The sequence below is a fragment of the Perognathus longimembris genome, unplaced genomic scaffold (assembly GCF_023159225.1).
Source record: "Perognathus longimembris pacificus isolate PPM17 unplaced genomic scaffold, ASM2315922v1 HiC_scaffold_5398, whole genome shotgun sequence".
In the NCBI taxonomy this organism is placed as follows: Eukaryota; Metazoa; Chordata; class Mammalia; order Rodentia; family Heteromyidae; genus Perognathus; species Perognathus longimembris.
The window spans coordinates 325,319-334,836 of NW_025960820.1; positions in this window are offsets into that span (position 1 = coordinate 325,319).

The following is a 9,518-nucleotide window of genomic DNA, read 5'->3' on the forward strand; positions in this document are numbered from 1 at the left end:
TATCCGAAATGCCCTGGACAAAAGAGTGCCATTTCTACCCCCTGATACCCCCTCAGCTCCCCCTCAGCTCCTTCAGATTCAAGGCTTCCCTGAGGGCACAACCCAGCCACGGGAAACTCCAGGCTGGGGGAGGGCACACCGGGGTGGGGGAGGACACACCGGGGTGGGAGAGGGCACAGGGGTGGGGGAGGGCGCGAGGTGGGGGAGGACACGGGGGCAGGGGAGGACGCGGGGGTGGGGGAGGGTTCAGGGTGGGAGAGGACGCGGGGGTGGGGGAGGGCACCGGGGTGGGGGAGGACACGGGGGCAGGGGAGGACGCGGGGGTGGGGGAGGGTTCAGGGTGGGAGAGGACGCGGGGGTGGGGGAGGGCACCGGGGTGGGGGAGGGCACACCGGGGTGGGAGAGGGCACAGGGGTGGGGGAGGGCACGGGGGCGGGGGAGGGCGCGGGGGTGGGAGAGGACACGGGGGTGGGGGAGGGTGTGAGGTGGGGGAGGACACGGGGGTGGGGGAGGGCACGGGGGTGGGGGAGGGCACGGGGGCGGGGGAGGGCGCGGGGGTGGGAGAGGACGTGGGGCGGGGGAGGGTGCGAGGTGGGGGAGGACGCGGGGGCGGGGGAGGCGTGAGGTGGGAGAGGACGCGGGGGTGGGGGAGGGCACCGGGGTGGGAGAGGACGCGGGGGTGGGGGAGGGCACCGGGGTGGGGGAGGGCACCGGGGTGGGGGGAGGACGCGGGGGTGGGGGAGGGCACCGGGGTGGGGGAGGACGCGGGGGCGGGGGAGGGCACCGGGGTGGGGGAGGACGCGGGGGCGGGGGAGTGCGTGGGGTGGGGGAGGACGCGGGGGTGGGGGAGGGCACCGGGGTGGGGGAGGACGCGGGGGCGGGGGAGGGCGCGAGGTGGGGTAGGACGCGGGGGCGGGGAGTGCGTGGGGTGGGGGAGGACGCGGGGGTGGGGGAGGGCACCGGGGTGGGGGAGGACGCGGGGGCGGGGGAGGGCGCGAGGTGGGGGAGGACGCGGGGGCGGGGAGGGCACCGGGGTGGGGGAGGGCACACCGGGGTGGGGGAGGACACGGGGGTGGGAAGCGCACACCAGATCTGTAACTACAGGACGTGTTTGTTGCCCAGTGGCAGCGGCTCTGGACAGTCGAGTCACCTTCATCTCACCTTCATCCAGGGTTCCAAGAAGACGCCCGGGCCGCCGCCGGGCGAGGTTGGCGTGGGGCCGCCCGCGGGGAGCTTTATGAGCGTTACATTTTGGCAGGATCCGCGGAGTCCCGTGCTGGGCAGCGCCTTTGGTGGGTGCCGTTCTTCTGTGCCTCCTCCAGGGCCTGCTCAGCGATGCACAGCACGGAGGCCAGGCGGCCTGCACGGAGCCAACGGGGCCAGGCCAGCCCGTCCTTCCGCCAGTGAACACGCACCCTCCCTCCTCCCCCCCCCCCAGCCGGGGAGACCGGTTCTGCTTTGATCGGAGGCCCGGATCCTCCATCCGCTCCTGCCCGGCTCTCCCCCAATCTAGGTCCCTCCCAAATGAGGTCAGAGTCGGCGGCAGCCTCTCTCCTAGGCCTGCGGGCGTTTGGTACGGAGCCCGCGCAGCCCCGTTGGCCCGATTCGCCCGCCTCCGCGCTCCCCTCGGGGGGCACCCCGTCGTGGCTTCCTTCACGCCATCAAAGTAGGTCACGCCTTGGAGGGGGTTACAGCTCTCTCCTGCCGCGTTCATGGCTCTGCGTCGGCCCCCGGCCCTTGAGCACCAGCATGCTCCGGAATGGCCTGAATCTGCTCTTAAAGGCGGAGGTGGGCAGAGTCTCCGCGCAGCCGCAGGTGACGGTTCGCGCCCCCCGGGCCCCGGAGAGGAAGAGGACGCGAGGTAACAGGGAGACGTCACCCCTAGAGCTGCTTGCTCACTCGTTTCCGTGTGTTTGTCTGCCGGGATGACCTCACGGTCTAAGGAGTCGGACTCAAGGTGCGCGTTTTTGTGCGAACACGTTCGCCTCTATTTTAAAGTGGTTCATTGCTCGCTCCATTCTCAAGCCCTCTGGCCCACAGTGACTTCACCTCCAGGTTTTTGCCTGACCGAGGTGCTCACAGCCTCGTGCTTGTGTGGAAAACGACAGGGTCCATTTTCCACAGGGACGGGCGGGCGAGGAGGCCGCCGGGAGGAGGTCTGCGTGGAGCGGAGCCCCCGTGGGCGGTGCGGTGGCTTTCTGCCTGACCTCGTCTCCCTGCCCGTGTCCGGTCTGCGAGGTGGAGGAGTCGTGCTGAGCCATTTCGGTGACGCTGAGGTGCTGGGGCTGAACGACCATCACAGCCGCCCTGGTGCCTTTGCGCAGACATCTTCCTCCCTTGCAACACGTTGAACCGGCGGTCTGCCAACCCACGGCGCCTGTGAACAGCACCGCCATTTCCACGGCGCTCTGTCCTGATTCACGGTTCTGCCACACTCCTTCACGCATCGCAGCCCGTAATCGCACGCAGCAGAGAAAGACAGTGCCAGCGCTCTTACGGATTAGGAAACTGAGGCACGGGGAGAGGGGTCCTTCATCCCGCCAGGCTAAGATCCAGGCTCTCCAGCATTGGAAAATCCAGTATCTATCCTTCACCCTTTCTCTGCCCTGGGAGGGGGCACACTGACAGGGCGGGTGGGTCCGCTGAGGGGGAGGGAGCCAGGCGCGCACGCCTCCTACCCTGGAGGGCTGAGCGTGCCCCTTGGTCTCCTGTGGGTCCCGTCCTTTGCAGCATAGAGTGTCCTGCCATCGGGAGCTGCCTGCGTTCCAGGGAGAGACACCTGGTTGCCTCGGTTGTGCCGAGGCTCTAATTAAAAGTACTCACTTTGCCGGGATGCGGTTCCGGAGGCCATCAGAGTGACGGCGGCCTGGACAGCCCGCTGGCATCTCTGCCCCCCGGGTGGAGCTCAGCTGCTGCACAGGGGAAAGGACTCGCCTCTGTCACACGGTGCGCGTGTCTTCTGTGGCGGTTTCTGCCGCTGACCCCCCTGGGGACAAGGGTAGCAAGCCATGCCCACCTCCCAAGAGCCCCGCCTCAGACGTGGAGTCCCCGGTGACCCGTCTCAGCCTCCGTCCTCCCGAGTGCCGAGTCTGACCCGAGCTGCGGAGAGGTGAATTACGGCGGTGGCCCGGGGGGATGGCTCTGAGGGTTCCGCTCTCACGTCCCCACTTTCATAGCAGGTGGAGTGAGTGGAGGCAGAGACTTGGACCCCGGCCGGGGGGGCCCTGCCTCCTCATTAACAAAACCTCGGTGAGAAAGCCTGGAAACTGCTTCCCAGCATCCTCCCACCAGCAAGGGCTCTGTGGACGGGGAGGGGGCCGGGCACCGGGCCCGAGACTTCATCAGCTCAGGGTGGGGATGGGACTTCTCCACCTCCGTCGCCCTCTAGCCCTGCCAGGTCACTCGTGAGCTGCTCAGTTTCTCAAATGGGAACAGGGACGGCCATGCCTGACTCTTGTCTGATGACCTTCTGCTTGTTGTTTGTAACTCGTACGCGTCGACACTCCAGCCGGAGCCGGTGACGGGCTCTCACGTCCTCCAGGGCTCCTAGTTTTCTAACCTGGGCCTAATGGGGGCTCGGGTCACCACCCTGGCTGTGGGAGAGGCCCTGAGAGTCCGGGTCGTCAGAGCGCTTTGCCCCGCTCAGAGCTCTGATGGCTTCTAGAACTCTCCAGTGGCCCCAGCCACTTCTACCGGTGTCACTTCCAGAACTAGATCCAAGGAAAGATTTACCCACTGCGTGAGTGGCGTCATGCACGGAGCGTGGGTAGAAAGGGCACCTCAACCACGTAAATGAACTCGTCGAGGGGACGGTCAGCCGTCCTGGGGCTCCGCCCTCGCTGGGAGCGCAGAACAGGCGGACTCCGAGTGCGAGGTGGCGGGGTTCCTCGTCTGCGTGTGGTCGGGGGCGGAGCTCTGCCCCAGGGTGTCACCCACACAGCGAGGGGGCCGAGGGGAGCCCCCCCACCGCTGGCCCTCACACGGAACGGGGGGTCAAAGCTGCTCGGAGTCCTCCTCCCAGCGTGTCCCCGCGCGCTGCGCCCGGTCCCCGGAGGCACCGCCAGGAGGGGCGGGGCGCGAGGGCAGGTGCTCCCACGCTCCGGGCTCTGACGAGGTGGCATTTCACCGGGAGCGCATGTTTGTCTTCTGTCTCCCCTATCAGGATCCAGGAGCGGGAATATTTCCGAGAGGAAATAAAAGCGGCAGAACGTCTCTTCAGAGATGGGGCTCGGTGCCTGGGGGAGTTTCTGGGGAGCGCGCAGTCACTCAGGGTGACAGCTGTTATCAAGCCGGCTCAAGATGGCATCTTCCTGAAAATTATTGGAAAAATAATTAGAAATCCTGAGTCTGGGCTGGAGCCACAGGCCTGCGAGGGCCCGTGTCCGGTGAAGTCACTGACCGCGACCCCCCCCCCGCCCCTCCCACCCCCCCCACCCCCGAGGACAGGCTTCTAGCTTCTTAAGACCCCGGCACCCTGTTGAAGAGCGGGGGACAGAGCACTGCGGCAGGCAGCCCTGGTGTGGAGAGGAGAGAGACAAGGGAGAGGAGGGGCGCACAGCCAGGCCCAGGCAGCCCTGGCCTGCAGGGGGGGGGGGGGGGGCTCGTGAGCTCAAGCTGCCCGGGTCCTGCATCCAGCCGGCAGCTGCCCAATGGGATCAACACCGCCATGACCACAGCCGGGAACCCTGTGTGAGCAGACAGGGCCCCAGCAGCTCCTGCCTTGCCACCCGGCATGAGGCAGGGGACGAGCAGCGGGGCTTCCGGAAACCTCCGGCCTGGCAGCTCCTGCCTTGCCACCCGGCATGAGGCAGGGGACGAGCAGCGGGGCTTCCGGAAACCTCGTGGGGAGGCATGGGCCGTGCTGTCGTGGGGAGGCGTGGGCCGTGCTGTCATGAGAAGAGCTGTGTTTTGGGGGGTTTTATTGCCTCTCCTTCTTCATTCTCCGTCCAGCCTGTGAATACATCAGAGCCATTTTTCTATTTTTTTTTCCCCATCTTTCTATTTTGAACCAAGGTCACCTTGAGGGGAAGTTCACCTGGAGCTGCCCTGATTTCCGAGGGCGGCGTGGGAGGCTGCATCTGCATTTCTCTCCACTCAGGTATTTCGAGCACCTCCGCTCTGGAGTGGCTGGCCTCCCCCTGTGCAAATTGCCTGGTTCTGGGCTCCATTTCTCCGCGCCGGCACTCGGCCTGCAGGTGGAGGGGCGCGCGGTGGTCCCGGGCGGGGCCCTGCTCTTCGTCCTCAGGGAGCAGCGGGATGGGTGTGGGCTGCGGCCCCCTGCCAGCCCAGGTCTGCTCTGCGGATGTCCAGCCCCGGGCAGGGCCCCAGGAGGGAAGGGAGTGGCCGCCTGGGCCCTTTGGGGCTAGGCAGGAGGAGCACGGTGCCCAGACAGACAGGGACAGCCTTTCTTCTTGACAGAAGTGCCCGAGGCAGCTTTGTAGCTGACTTCAGAGGCTGGCCAGCCCACAAGCAGGGCAGACTCCACCTCAATGCTGTCATCCTGGAGGCTTGGCAGACGCCATCTGCCTCCCTTCCCGAGGAGCCGTCCCGGTGCCCTCGGCCAGCGCAGCGTGTCCCCAGAGGGTCCCCTGGCCTGAGGGGACTGCCGGCCTCCCTCCCGGAGGCAGGACCACCTTCCCAGCCAGCGGTGGCCTTCGGAGACGCGCAGTGCTGCACTGAGACCCTGACTGAGAACAAGGACTATTAATTACTGTGGCACGCTCTCCTACGGGCTGTTAACTGATCTGAGCTTTATTTTTTGTTTCTTTGATTTTTTTTTAAAAGGCAAGCATTAGCTGTACTGCTCAGGGGAGCGTTCAGTACCTGCATAGCATGGGGTCCTTTAACAAGTGTGTGGGTGCGGACACAGCCCCAGTCCGCCTTTCCGCACCCCGCCACCCTGCTCCTGCTTGTTTGGGCTCTTTGCACATTACTCTAGACACCCCAAGTTACCCTTTCTTACCAGTAGGTGTTAGTACCACATTTGACCCTGGAATGGCCTATGTTTTGCACACTAATGAAGTGAAGCATCCATCCATCTTCCATCCATACTCCTGTCAGTCCATCCATCCATCCATCCATCCACACCTCCACCCTTCCATCGACTCATCCATCCATCCATCCATCTATCCATCCATCCATCCATCCAGTCCCTCATCCATCTAGAAATTCATTTACACACCCATCCTCCTGCCCACATATTCATTTGCTCATTTTCCCGGCAACGTTGTACTGACAAGCCATTCCCAGACCCAGACCTGCGTCAGGCATTTGGAAGAGCTCAAAGTTGAACAAGGGAAATCATGAAGCCTCTCAGACGCCTTGTTCTTGATCTGCAAAAAGGAATGCTTTGTCTGATGAGCTCTAACCCCACTTCCAGCCTGAACATTCTGTAGTACTTTCATCATCTTCATCAAAAAGTGTCCACCAAAGACCCATAACACAGGAAGCTGCACTCTGTCCAACACAGCCCTCCATGGGACTGCAGGGAGGCTGAAATTAGAAACAAATGGTTATCTCTCACAGGCAGACAGATTAAAAATAAGGCATTAATCACAGGATTTTAAGAAATCACACTGACAGAGTCCTAACCCTCCTTCAGGAGCAACGCTATGGAATCTTAGGGTGCGTCCTCCTCCAACGATCTCTCGTTTCATCTTATTCCTCACGACATTTTCAGGAAGGTAATTTCATTACCTGTGATTTACAGATGGGGAAACTAAAAAATGTGCCCCAAACAGGCCTGAATTAGCTGTTGGGGATATGATGGACAGCAGCCATGAGCCTCAAGGCAGCCTTAGGCACTGGGCAGCAGTAGTGAACCCTCCAGCCCACAGTGTTGGGCCTGAACTCCCAGCTCCTCCAGCGCAAGGCTCCGCCCTCTAGCTCCTCCAATGCCACGGCCACGCCCCCAGCTCCTCCAATGCCACGGCCACGCCCCCAGCTCCTCCAATGCCACGGCCACGCCCCCAGCTCCTCCAATGCCACGGCCATGCCCCCAGCTCCTCCAATGCCATGGCCCCGCCCCCAGCTCCTCCAATGCCACGGCCACACCCCCAGCTCCTCTAATGCCATGGCCCCGCCCTCCAGCTCCTCCAATGCCATGGCCCCACCCCCAGCTCCTCTAATGCCATGGCCCCGCCCTCCAGCTCCTCCAATGCCATGGCCACACCCCCAGCTCCTCCAATGCCATGGCCACGCCCTACAGCTCCTCCAATGCCATGGCCACACCCTACAGCTCCTCCAATGCCATGGCCACACCCCCAGCCCCTCCAATGCCATGGCCACACCCTACAGCTCCTCCAATGCCATGGCCACACCCCCAGCTCCTCCAATGCCATGGCCCCGCCCTCCAGCTCCTCAATGCCATGGCCCCACCCCCAGCTCCTCCAATGCCATGGCCCCGCCCTCCAGCTCCTCCAATGCCATGGCCACGCCCTCCAGCTCCTCCAATGCCATGGCCCCACCCCCAGCTCCTCCAATGCCATGGCCCCGCCCTCCAGCTCCTCCAATGCCATGGCCACACCCCCAGCTCCTCCAATGCCATGGCCACACCCCCAGCTCCTCTAATGCCATGGCCCCGCCCTCCAGCTCCTCCAATGCCATGGCCACACCCCCAGCTCCTCCAATGCCATGGCCACGCCCTACAGCTCCTCCAATGCCATGGCCACACCCCCAGCTCCTCCAATGCCATGGCCCCGCCCTCCAGCTCCTCCAATGCCATGGCCACACCCCCAGCTCCTCCAATGCCGTGGCCCCGCCCTCCAGCTCCTCCAATGCCATGGCCCCACCCCCAGCTCCTCCAATGCCATGGCCCCGCCCTCCAGCTCCTCCAATGCCATGGCCACGCCCTCCAGCTCCTCCAATGCCATGGCCCCACCCCCAGCTCCTCCAATGCCATGGCCCCGCCCTCCAGCTCCTCCAATGCCATGGCCCCGCCCTCCAGCTCCTCCAATGCCATGGCCCCGCCCTCCAGCTCCTCCAATGCCATGGCCCCGCCCCCAGCTCCTCCAATGCCATGGCCCCGCCCTCCAGCTCCTCCAGTGCCATGGCCACGCCCTCCAGCTCCTCCAGTGCCATGGCCCCGCCCTCGAGCTCCTGGCTTCACAGAATTGTCCTTTGAGGCTGGTGTTTTACATGGAATAAACAAATCTAGGATAACACTGCGTGGATGATTAGCTGTGAGGACAACTCCTCTAAGGCTGAGTTCTTTATCTTCCTGAATTAACTATGGTTCTGAAGGTAGCACTCTAACCCTTTTCTGGCTGAAAAGGAGAGAAGTGGAATGCCATTACTTTATTAATTTACTTAACTATCCCATGAATGAACACATGAGATAATGTTCATCAGGAACCTTGGTGTGACATAAGAGATGGACACCACTGTCCAGTTCAAAGCCCTGTGAGCCGGAGGGCATTCCCGCCTTCCGCAAAGAAGCCCCTCCCCATCCTGTGGGCCCCTTCTCTCCCCAAGCTCTGCCTAGCCCCTCCAGTGTCCATTTTACCACCTTTGTGTTGTGGGGGCCAGGGTGCACTTCCAGCCCTCGCCCCTGCCCTCAGCTCTTCCCAGCCTACTGGATATCAGGGTCCCTGAGCGTGAGGTTTACAAACTCACTACTGATTCACACACACACACACACACTACCCAATATTTACACCCCACCTAAATACATACTACCTAACATCCACACGCACCACCTAAATACACACACCACCTAACACATGCACACCCCAGATATACACACCTAATACACACAAACTACCTAACACACACACAGCACCTACCACATGCACACACACACACACATATAGCACCTAACATACAGACTCACAGAGCAGGTGCTCAGTACTGTGTGCAGAATGGAAGATGGATCTCTATTGCTACATAAGCTAGTTGTCACCCAGCGGGAGGAAATCACTCTTTGGAGCAGGAGGAGCAGAGAAGGGGGAAACTCTGGAGGTGACCGTGGCGGGGGAGCGGGGCAGGGACTGGGAAGGTGCACGAGGTAGAGATGGGAGCGGGGAGGGGGGGACCTGCCAAGACACGGAGACACGACGGAAGAGCAGTCCATGCCGTGGAATCTTGCTTCATGGCAAAATGCAATTTTAAAAGATAAACGCACGGGCTGAGATGAGGCAGGCAGAGCCGCCGGCTCCGGTTACGTAAGGAGAGGTGAGCTTTCACTCCCTGTCAGGTACGCGGGACCCCCACGGCTGCTCACCCCTTCCCGGAGCACCTCACCCCTCCCTCCCTCCCTCCCAGCTGTCCTCCATCACACAGACCCATGTGCACACGCATGTGCACACCTACGTGTCCCTGAGCATGTGCACATGCCCACGTGAGCACATGTGCGCGCTCCCCACCTCTGCATGCACGCATGCCCACGTGCACACATGTACACGCTCCCCGCCTCTGTATATGTGCATGCCCACATGTGCACGTGTGTGCTCGCTCCCTGCCTCTGCATGCACGCATGCCCACGTGCGCACATGTACGCGCTCCCTGCCTCTGCATGCACG